General features: G+C 32.0%; 1 pseudogene; it reads left to right on the top strand.

Moving 5' to 3' along the window:
• The first annotated feature begins 3,257 nt into the window (after positions 1-3,257).
• LOC109151230 lies at positions 3,258-10,081 on the top strand (annotated as a pseudogene).
• The last annotated feature ends 2,442 nt before the right edge of the window (positions 10,082-12,523 follow it).

The raw sequence follows: 12,523 nt of genomic DNA, 5'->3' as shown, positions 1-12,523 counted from the left end.
TTTTTTATTTTTTATTTTTTAAAAATGTGTTTAAATTTATTTAATTTTTTAAGACTTGATAATTATAAACTATTTAATACTTTAATAGTTAATGCTAAAATATAAATATAATCTAGGGTTATTTCGCACAAAATGATGTCGTTTTCAATGAAATAACTCACTTAACAAAAAAAAAAAAAAAAAAAAAAAAAAAAAAAAAAAAAAAAAAAAAAAAAAAAAAGAGAGAACGATAACTAATTGGCTGACTATGCAACCTAGTCGGTGCCTAGGCGGCCTAGTTAGTGCCTAGGAGGCCTAGTCGGCTAGTCACCTAACTAGACCACTGATTATAGTGATACGCTAGGCAGCCGGTTAGAACCTAGCGCCAAGGCACTGATTAATTGGTGTCTAGGCAGGATTTTTGCAACACTATATAATATATACTAGTTTTTTACGCGCATTGCGCGATTGGGATAATGCCCAATGCTTTTTTGTTAAATAAGTACTTTAAAGTATATTAAGGCAGGATTATATTGAAATTGTTCATGCATAGATAATTGAAGGTTGAATTTGCGTATTTAAATAGGTAATTCTTCTCCCAAAGGTTGAGTCCCAACCCCAAGGGCCCCCCACACTCCGACCCGATAGAGCATTGTGGGAAGTTATAAATCACGGTGACTTAATGGTTCATCAGACAGGGCCAAATGCTGATACGCACAAGGAATCTGCCCACTTTGGACATAATTCCCGCACTGCCGCCGCCGAGGTTCAAACCTTGGTCTCTTCTCCCAAATACTACCCACTAAACCATTGAGCTAAGCCCGTGCGAGTTAAATAGGTAATTCTAAGTTTACCAATGCAAGATAATATAGTCAAGATTGATTATAATTGTCAATAAAATAATTGTATAGGTATAGTTGAAACCAAATACGGGACATAAGGGAGAACAAATAAAAATTAGGGCATAAAATATTAAATATATACTAATATTGTTTGAGGAGATTCTGATATTAGGATTTGTGGTTAAGTTCTATTAAGACTTTAATATTAGAATTAGATTAATGGTGTAGTTATAATTCTATATTAGACTTTAATATTAGAATTAGACTAACGGTGAATTAACGGAAAAGTTAAATGGATAATCATATAATTAAGGATAAATTAGAAAATCTTAAAAGAAAAAAATTAAAACCTCAACAATATGGACCATTCATTTGATTTAATAATTTGGCGGTCATTTTTTCTACCCAATGTTAATAATTGAATAAATTCGCTGGTCAAATCCGCTAGTATAATCCGCTAACGCTAACCGCTGATTGTCAAACAAGGACATTGCGAGGTAATTCTCACTTCAATTTGTTGTGTGATTTGAATACTCTCTTTGTCACAAAATCTCTCAAGTAGTTAATATGGTTGGCTTTATTAATTATATTTTTTTAATTTTTTCATGGTATTAATAAAATACTTGGTAAATAAATATATAACATTATTTTGTATTATAACTTTTATATTTAATTAGAAAAATAGTGCACAAAAAAAGATAATAGATAATGTAGTGAATATAATCAATTGATGAATTTGAATGTAAAAATTTTTACATTTGAGAAAAATAAAGACAATATAACTAATGAAAATATTTCTTTTAATTAATTTATTGATAATTAATAATTTTTTTTCACTGAATAAAGACATTGTAAGGACAATGTAGCGAATATAATCAATTAATAAATTTGAATATAAAGAATTTTTATATTGAAGAAAAATAAAGACAATATAACTAATAAAATTATTTCTCTTATTTAATTTATTGATAATGAATATTTTTTTTTTTTTGAATAAAGGCATTGTGGACACATAATTCTAAATTAAAGAAATGCATATGTATTATTTTTTTGTTGTAACTATTAAATTATTATTTATATAATTTAATAAGAGTAAAATAGAGTACTAATTATGCCAACTTTGATTGGGATGAGGTTCGAACCTAAGACTTTTTTTTTTATTGAAATCAATGAGTAAGTTAACGGTGAACTAACGGCAATTCTTAAAATTTTAACGGAATTAGTAACGGTGTGCGGGTATTTTAGGAAATTTTAGTGTAAAATTTAAATCTGATCAATCTTTTAATCAATCTGAGCCATTCATTTGATTAAAATCTGTGACCGCCATTTTTTCTACCCATTATAGGCCTAACTCTCTTGGGCTCTTATTAGTACAGTAGATATTTATATAATTTAATAAGAGTAAAATAGAGTACTAATTATGCCAACTTTGATTGGGATGAGGTTCGAACCTAAGACTTTTTTTTTTTTGGAATAAGGTTCAAATTGGCCACTGAACGTAACCTGAAAGTGCAATTAGGCCACTGAACGAAAAAAAAGTGTAATTAGGCCACTGAACACTTCAAAAATGTGCAATTTCACCTGATAGTAGGTTACCCTCAATTTTAGCAGGTTATCTGCTTACGTGGCAGCTGAGTTGGCATTTTTAATAAATTTTAATTAATTTTTAATAAATTTTAATAATAACTTTTTATTAAAATTTTTTTAAAAAAAAATAAAAACGACTTTATTTTATTTTTTATTTAATTTTTTCTAATTTTTTATAAAATTTATTATTAAAATTAATTATTAAAAATTATTAAAAATGCCAACTAAGCTGCCACGTAAGTAGGTAACCTGCTAAAATTGATGGTAACCTGCTATCCGGTAAAATTGCATACGTTTGGAGAGTTCAGTGGCCTAATTGCACATTTTTTGAATGTTCAATGGCCTAATTGCACTTTTTTTTCGTTTAGTGACCTAATTGCATTTTCAGGTTACGTTCAGTGGCCAATTTGAACCTTATTCATTTTTTTTTTTTTATTGAAATCAATGAGTAAGTTAACGGTGAACTAACGACAATTCTTAAAATTTTAACGGAATTAGTAATGGTGTGCGGGTATTTTAGGAAATTTTAGTGTAAAATTTAAATCTGATCAATCTTTTAATCAATCTGAGCCATTCATTTGATTAAAATCTGTGACCACCATTTTTTCTACCCATTATAGGCCTAACTCTCTTGGGCTCTTATTAGTACAGTCGATATATATATATATATATATATATATATATATATATATATATATATATATATATATATATATATATATATATATATATATACTATTTTTTTTCCTGTATATGCCACGAAACAACTTGTTTTTTTTTTTTTTTTTTTTTTTTTGTTTTTTGTTTTAAATACAATCGCAGATCATTCACCAACACCAACAAGACATCTATAAAAGGCAACAACACATCAATAGTAGAATGTATCAAAACCTGCTAGAAATATATCTGAAAGTAAGTTCCTTTTGTTCATAAAGATCAGATATGGCTCCAATTCCTGGCCAAATGCCAATTGGCAACTATGTCCCAGTGTATGTAATGCTTCAGGTAATATAATTGAAATCATATTACAAAACGGTGCATTATAATAATAATAATAATAATAATAATAATAATTATTATTATTATTATTATTATTATTATTATTATATGTTCTTATTGGACAGCTAGAATATAATATCGTAATTAACGTTAGTTAGTATATTTGTATGAACAAATTAAAACAGTTGGGAGTTGTAACTGCTGACAACGTTTTCCCAAACAAAGACAACCTCGAAGCGCAGCTGAAGAAGCTGAAAGACGCAGGTTGTGATGGGATCATGGTGGATGTCTGGTGGGGGATCATTGAAGCCAAGGGGCCCAAGGAATATGATTGGTCAGCTTACAAACAACTCTTCCAGGTTGTGAAGAAATGTGGTCTCAAAATCCAGGCCATCATGTCGTTTCACCAGTGCGGCGGCAACGTCGGCGACGACGTTTACATCCCCCTCCCGCCGTGGGTGGTCGCCGTCGGCGACCAAAACCCCGACATCTTTTACACCAACAAGGCCGGAAATAGAAACCGGGAGTACCTTTCCCTCGGTGTTGATAACCAAGCCCTCTTTCAGGGTCGCACTGCTATTCAGGTAATCAGGATTAATTAAAAGTTGTGTTTAATTTAGTTGAGTGATTTTGATATAATCTTAAATTTTAACCTTTAATTTGGATTGTATTATAGATGTATAGTGAGTTCATGGTGAGTTTTAGAGACAACATGATGGAGTTTTTGGAGGGTGGAGACATTGTAGACATTGAAGTGGGGTGTGGTGCTGCTGGGGAGCTCAGATATCCTTCTTACCCAGAGACTCAAGGATGGGTTTATCCCGGTATTGGGGAATTTCAGGTGAGACTAACAGGCCAAAGAATTTATGAGGGTCTTTGTACTATAATATTTTGTTTAATTTAGTCTTCTTATTTTAATTTTGTTCAATTTAATCCATATACTTTAAAGTTTAAAAAGTGTAACAATTAATCACATATGATGTTGATATCATCTCTAGCATGTCATCATACTTACATGCCAACTCATATATTATTTTATAAATATTTAAAATTAATGATTTTTGTAACAAATATAATTTTAAATTAAATTAATATGTTCAAAATTAATATTTATTTTGGACATATAAATATAATATATTGGTGGTAAAAATAATTAATTTTTAAATATTTATAAAATAATATATGAGTTGGCATGTAAGTATGATCTCAGCGTCAAATCAACTATTGTCCTTAATTGTAACACTTTTAAAGTATAAGAAGTAAATTGAACAAAATTAAAGTAAAAAGGACTAAATTGAACAAAACACTATAGTACAAGGACCTTATAGTACTTTGACCAACTCAACATTATATTTGACATTTTGATCCACTAGAAATTTCGCAACCCCTACCGGAAAATGCACAAGGGTGAAACTTGTCTTGTGATCCTAATGTACAAATGATTATGAGGTTAACCAACTTAAATTATCTATACCTGACTAGTTCAAATCAAAATGATCAATAGGGAGTCAAATTTGCAATTTTGCAGTTACTGGACCAACTTGGCCGGAATTACTCGTAACATAGTACACTAAAGGGTTTATTTTTTGTTATGGGGTTGGCTCTTTTTTTTTTTTTTTTTTTTTGGTACCTGATTTGTTTTGTTTCAACTAAAAGACTAAACTGATAATTAGATTACAGATTTATGTTGATATATATTATAGAGTTAATCAACATTTTGGTCCTCAATTGTTTCCCAACTGTTAATGTAGTTCTTAGTTTTCAATTTCAACCATTTTGATCATTGAATTGTTTAAAATTTCGTCAATTAAACCCTTTCAAGGACCAAAATAGTGATTTTCATATTTTAAAAATTTTGTCAATTTGGTCCATGAAAGAGGTTTAATTGACAAAATTTTAAATAATTCGAGGATCAAGTTGGTTGAAATTAAAAACTATGGACTAGATTAATAGTTAGGAAACAATTTAGAGACTAAAATGTTGATTGTCTGTCAAGCACATTGTGTGGCACCTCTATGACTCCCCTTGATGGAATGTCACAGGAACGAACCCAGTGGTGGGATTTTGACTCTTTGAACTGCAATAAATAGAGAAAGTATAGAATAGATACTAATTTGGGTTTTTTTAAAAAAATGAAAAATGACACTCTTTCCCCCTGAGTTATATACTTATAGCGCTTTCCCCCCCTGAATTATTTAAGTGACTGTTTTTCCCCCTGAAATGTTAAATGGACATATTTACCCTTAAAATAAATATTTCATTTATTTTTCTTCTCCAACAAATTATGACCACAATTTGGTTCAAACCAAACAGACACTATAGTAACTAAACCGAAATATTCTAATTACAATTTAGAATCGAAACCCGATATTTAGACTTTAGAGTTTATTAAAATCGCGAACCGGGACAGCCGGTTCATGTTCCGAACTGAAAAAAATAAAATACATTTATTGTTTAATTTAGACTATTTTAAAACAAAAAAAAAAAATAAAATAAAATAAAGACGGTTCAAAATCGCGAACCGGATCCGGAACAGCCGCTTCACGGTTCAGGATCCAATTTTTTTTATTCATAATTTTAATAAACTGAAATCCAAATATTAGGTTCTGGATATGAATGATAACCGGAAACTTTTAATTCGATTGCTATAGTGTCGGGTTCAATTCGAATCGAACCGTGATCATCCATATTCCCTACGTATACGCAATAATTTGTTGGAGAATAAAAATAAATAAAATATTTATTTTAAGGGTAGAAATGTCAATTTAATATATCAGATGAGAAAATCGCCACTTTTAAAATAATTGATGGGACTAATGTGTTTACATGAATAATTTAGAGGAAAAAAGTGTTATTTTTCCTATAAAAAAAAATGTTGATTTTCCCTATATTATAGATTGAAAATTTATTATTGTTATTATTGTAGTGTTATGACAAGTACATGGTAGCTGACTGGAAAAAGGCGAACGAGGATGCGGGGCATGGGAATTGGGAGATGCCGGGAAACGCCGGAACGTACAATGACACACCGGACAAAACAGGCTTCTTTCAAACCAACGGCACTTACCAAACCGACTTCGGCAAGTTCTTCTTGACTTGGTACTCTAACAAGCTCATCATTCACGGTGACCAAATCCTAGGAGAAGCCAACAAGGTTTTTGTCGGATATAAGGTCAACATAGCCGCCAAAGTACGTAAATCCCCTTTTTCCGACCCGGCCTACTCGATCCCATCTTCAATTCTAAACACAACTAACATGTATAGTTACATGGTCACTGACCTAGCCACTGTTCAAGTGAATTCACTCTTTTTCATGAGTCCGTGTAGACATATCTGGTTCATTAAAAGCTAGAGATTAATGATCAGATCTGGTCTATTATCAATTGTGCAATTAAATGTCCAACTGTCCTACTATCACGATTGGAAATTATAAAATTTCCGACCACTTGAAAGTGATCTTAAATCAAGTCGAAAGCAAAAAGTGATCGGAAATAGCAACAAAGGTTTTTTCGGATAACAAAAATGGTCGGAACAAGGCTTTAAGATTACTTTCAGGTGGTCGGAAATTTTATAATTTTCCGCCGTGATGTACAACTGCAGTCGCATAGTTGCACGGTTGATATTGGATTAAATATAACCATTGATCTTTAGCTTTTAATGGACTAGATTTGTTCAAACGGACTCATAGGAAGAGGTGAACTTATTTGATCATGAGTCCACTGACATATATGAATATTATTTACAGGTTTCTGGAATCCATTGGTGGTATAGTGACTCGAGCCATGCAGCAGAGCTGACGGCGGGGTTCTACAACCTGTACGGGCGAGATGGATATCGGCCCATAGCCAGGATGCTGGGACGCCATTATGCAACTTTGAACTTCACATGCCTTGAGATGAGAAACTCCGAGCAAAGCGCAGAAGCTAAGAGTTCTCCTGAACAACTTGTTCAACAGGTTTAACATTATTATTAACCAATCTAAATGGATAGTAGTGATACTGAAATTCATCAACAATGATCAATTTTATAATTAATACAATTTTTTAAATTTGTAATAGAGTTAATTACCGAAATGGTCCCTTGACTATAGTGAAATTATCAATTTGGTTCTTAACTATTTTTTTTAACCAATTAAGTCCCTTAACTTTAAAAACTTAATCAATTTGGTCCTCCGTTTGTTTCACCGTTAGTCAACCGTTAACTTAAGATCAAATTGGTAATTTCGCTATAGTCAAGGGATCATTTTGGTAATTAACTTTAGGGGTGGCGATTCGGTTTAGTTTTCTCGAATTGAACCGTACCAAACCAAACCGAACTAATTTGGTTCGGTAATATACCGAACAACCGAACGGTATTGGATTCTTGTATACCGAACGGTTCGATACAAAATCGATCCGAATTGTTCGGTAAAAAATTGAACTGAACCGAATACCATTTGATTTTTTAAAAAAATATAATAATAATAATAATAATAATAATAATAATAATAATAATAATAATAATAATAATAATAATAATAATAATAATAATAATAATTAATAATAATAATAAATAAATAAATAAATAAATAAATAAATAAATAAATAGTAAATCCATGTCCCTTACTGCTTGCTCTGCCGTTCAGCTCATATTCTCACGGGTATCTCTCGTAAATGTTTTATTTAATTTCTTTATGGTTTATTATCAAAAGTTCTATATTATGTGTTATGGTGTTTACATAGTCCATATCCAAAGTCTAATATATAACAAAATAGCAATCCAAGTTTAAACGGTATTCGGTTCGGTTTGATTTTTACCGAACAAATTCAGTTCGATTCGAGTTTTTACCGAACCGTTCGGTATACAAGAATCTATTACCGTTCGGTTGTTCGGTATATTACCGAATTTAACTAGTTTGGTACGGTTCGGTTCGAGAAAACTGAACCGAATTGCCCACCCTTAAAGTTAATTATCAAAATGGTCCCTTGATTATAGCAAATTACCAATTTGGTCCCAAGTTAATGGTTGACTAACGGTCAAACAAACAAAGGACCAAATTGGTTAAAATTTTTAAAGTTTAGAGACTTAATTGGTCAAAAAAAATAGTCTAATGACCAAATTGGTAATTTCGCTATAATCAATTGACCATTTCGATAATTAACTCTTTGTAATATTCGTAAAAGTGAAACTACCTGTTTTTCTCTTATTTTTAACAACCCTCAATCAATCGTTGATCTACTCTACCCAAGTAGATGGATCAGATTAGCCTCACTCTTTAACCATATATGTTCAAATAAGAATAACCTCCCTGGTAAAGAACTGATCTAGGGTGCACTTCAAGTTAATTAATGCTGGATGATTTTAGTAAAAAAAAAAAGATTAATTTTATAAGTATTGCAAAGTATCAAATTTGTAATATTTACAAAGTTGACATGCCAATTCTCCTCCTGTTTTCAAAAATTCACTGTTCATCTACCTAAATGGATGGATGAGAACATCCATCACTTTTTACATTAGAACCTATTTGTTACTTGTGGACAAATTGTAGCCATATAAAATAAGTGATCAATAGTAATGATTAAAAGAACATCCAAAATTCATGTCCAACTCAAACCACCAATAAATATCAATTAAGGTGCAAATATGTTTAAGTAAAGAAATATGATAAAAGCTCAGTCATTGTCAGACGATCAATCGTCTAGAATAAAGAATATATATATTTTTTAAAATGATGGCATTATAGTAATTTTGTGTAAGACTGTTAGTTCATATTCTTTTGTGTTTTTCTTCTTTAAGTGCATATTGTTTCTTTTTTGAGTGCATATTTTTCCTTCTTCGAGTGTATATTTATTTTATTAGCTTCTCAAAAGATGAATGTACTATTTTCTTTATTAAAGTGCATATTTAGTATGCCTCAACTAAGGCTCAAACTCACAACCTTCCAAATGGAAGTCTAACCCAGGTACCATTAGACCATATAGTCTTATTACAATATAGACTTCGGAGATCATTTCAACTAAATTACATAATTAATCCTTAATCTTTCACGACCAAATTAAATACGTAAGTGTTGGTATTGTGTGCAGGTGTTAAGTGGTGGGTGGAAGGAGTATATTGACGTTGCGGGTGAAAATGCACTGCCAAGATATGATGCGGCAGCCTACGACCAAATACTATTGAATGTTCGACCAAATGGTGTCAACCTTAACTGTCTCCCAAGCTCAAGATGTCGGGTTTTACGTACCTGCGATTGTCGGACGATCTCATGCAAGAAGACAACTTCCAGCTCTTCAAGACTTTTGTGAAGAAAAGCCATGCAGATCTTGAGGCGTCTGGCGAAAAGACTACTCCGCCTGTTCTGCAGAAGTCAAAGCCGGCGCTATCAATGGAGGAAATCTTGGAAGCAAGCAAAGGAAGCAGGGCATTCCCATGGTATGATACCACGGATATGCCGGTGGATGGCTCCAACCCCTTTGCTTGATCTCATCTCATCACACAATTGATCTGAGAGAGGTTTTATCTATATATCCCAATTCTCAGATCTCATGGAGTTGGTATTATTTTCATAGTTTTGTGAGTGCAATAAATTAAATAATGGTGTGCAGTGGCAGCTGGGAAGTGGGAACCAACTTCTTCATTTACTTGGCATGGGTGCTTTGTTAATTAATGAGGAGTTTAATTATTCCCATTTCCTATTTCACCTTCTTGAACTAAATAAATAAATATATATATATTGTATTGTTTGCGATTCTAAATAAATTTTATGTAGTATCTGTTCATAGCTAAAAAATCGATATCACCCCCACTAAGATTTGAACCCACAACCTCTTACATAAGGGAATAAATTGATGTCATTATTGGACCCTTGGAATATGCATGCAATGTTATCTAATGTTCTTAATGTCATCATCTTCCTCACGCAAATTATATTGTGCAACCGTGTGCACCATGCATGGTGCATACGGTTGCAAAACGACACTATTTAATATGATGGAGTAATGGTGTCAATAGTGGCACCGTTTAACTCCACCAATCAATTTTTTTTTTTTTTACAAAAACTCCAATCGACGTGTAATTATGAATATATAGTTATGTAATTCTGAATGTATAGTTGCGAAGTTATAGACATATAGTTATGAAGTTGTGGGTATATAGTTATGAAGTTATGGATATATAGTTTTGAAATTATGGATATAGTTCTCTGTAAACAAGCACTTTAAGAATTCTTAATATGGAGTTATGTAATTATAAATGTCTAGTTGTAAAATTATGAATATATGGATATGAAATTATGAATTGCTGTCAAATTATGAATATATAGTTATGTAATTCGATCTGGATATATAGGTATGAATTTGTGGATATATAGGTATGAATTTGTGGATATATCCTACTGTTTGAATACGAAAAGAAACCAACTAACGCCGTTAACTACAATTCGAACGAAATTTTTTTTTTTAATTGAAACGACGTTGTTTTGCAACCGTGTGCACCATACATGGTGCACACGGTCTTCCTCATCCCTATCCCAGCCTCCTATTGCTTCTATTACCCCATTTCCTCTTAACACATTTTTCCACACTTGTACTATCCCCATTCCTTCTCTCATTATTTCCTGCATTCACCCTCTCATTTTGATTTTCATTGTGATTATTTGGTCCCCTATCTCTTTCAATTCTCTATATTTGACCGTTCAATGCCTCAACAGGCCCGGCTTAGGCAAGTGCAGGCGGGGTCCTTACCCAGGGCCCACCACTACCTAGGGGCTCATAGTCTATATATATATATATATATATAATAAAAATTCTTTAATTTTTTTGCCGTTTTGGTTGCGTCTCTGCGACTTTACGAGGAAGCTGGGCCTGAGTCGAAGAAGACGAGGAGACTGGAGAAGCGTAGACGCGTAGACTTTCTCGCACCCAACCCAAGCGTCGCCAACTCGCTAGTTGCCCGACCTTCTCAACCCAGTAAAAATTGAGTCATCAAATTCATCAATAAAAGCTCAGAAGTTAGAAGCAAACTCAATCTGCAAATCCACTTATCCACCATTCACCATCGACAATAATCAATTTCATCGGCACTATCTGAGTATTTGCAAATCCGCCTTCAAATATCATTTACCTCCAGGCTTTCCGCAATCCACCTTCACCTAATCACCATTCACTTTCACGGGCTCAAGGCCTAATGCTCTAATTGCAAAGGTATTTTTTTTTTTTTCAAATTTTACTGCCCTAAGTGCTTAGTATGTAGTGAATTAGGAATTTAGGATTTGTGATATGTTTACTGTAATTAGAATTAGGATTTGTGACAAAATTTTTACTGTAATATTCAATTAAAGGCAATTCTATTTTTTTTTTTTTTTTTTGAGAATTCAATTCTGCAAATATGCAAATCCTAATTCAATTATGTGTATTAGATCCGCATGGGCAGCTCAACTGGTCACAGAGGTGAAACTTTGGAAGAATGACCAGAGATCGAGTCTCACCAGCGGAAGTGTGGGAGCTACCTCTCAAAGTGAGGGGGGTTCCTTGTGCGCAGTGAGCATAGGTCTAGCCATGCTTTAAGTTGTTGCAATCACCTGAGGAATCTTAATGCTTTAAGTTGTTGCAATCACCTGAGGAATCTTTAGAGTTAATTATTTTCTAATTGTTGTAAATATGACAATTGCTTCATTCAGTTCATTGAATACTAGATTTGAGCAATTAAAGACATTTGAAAATATTTTTGGATTCTTGTATGGTTCAAAAACATTGAAGTTATTAGATAATAATGAAAATATTTTTGGATTCTTGTATGGTTCAAAAACATTGAAGTTATTAGATAATAATGAATTAATCGAATGTTGTAATAATTTTGCAATTACTTTTTCTCATAACAATGTGTCCGATGTTGATTCAAATGATCTTTTTTATGAATTAAAAGTGTTACAGAGGAGAAATATTGTGTATTGAGAATGATATCTTAGACAATATTATTCTTGAAGAGGTCATTGATGACTTTGCATCTAGGAAAGCTCATAGAATCTTTTTGTCATAATCAGTTTTGTATTTGTAAAATGTTTAAATTTTTTAAATTTTATTTCAATTTAGTTGAGAATAGTATTTTTGTACTCGTATATGACATTTAAAATTTAATTA

This window comes from Ipomoea nil, unplaced genomic scaffold (assembly GCF_001879475.1).
Source record: "Ipomoea nil cultivar Tokyo-kokei standard unplaced genomic scaffold, Asagao_1.1 scaffold0268, whole genome shotgun sequence".
In the NCBI taxonomy this organism is placed as follows: Eukaryota; Viridiplantae; Streptophyta; class Magnoliopsida; order Solanales; family Convolvulaceae; genus Ipomoea; species Ipomoea nil.
Note: the sequence above shows the minus strand (reverse complement) of the source record. Positions and strands in the feature narration are given on the sequence as shown.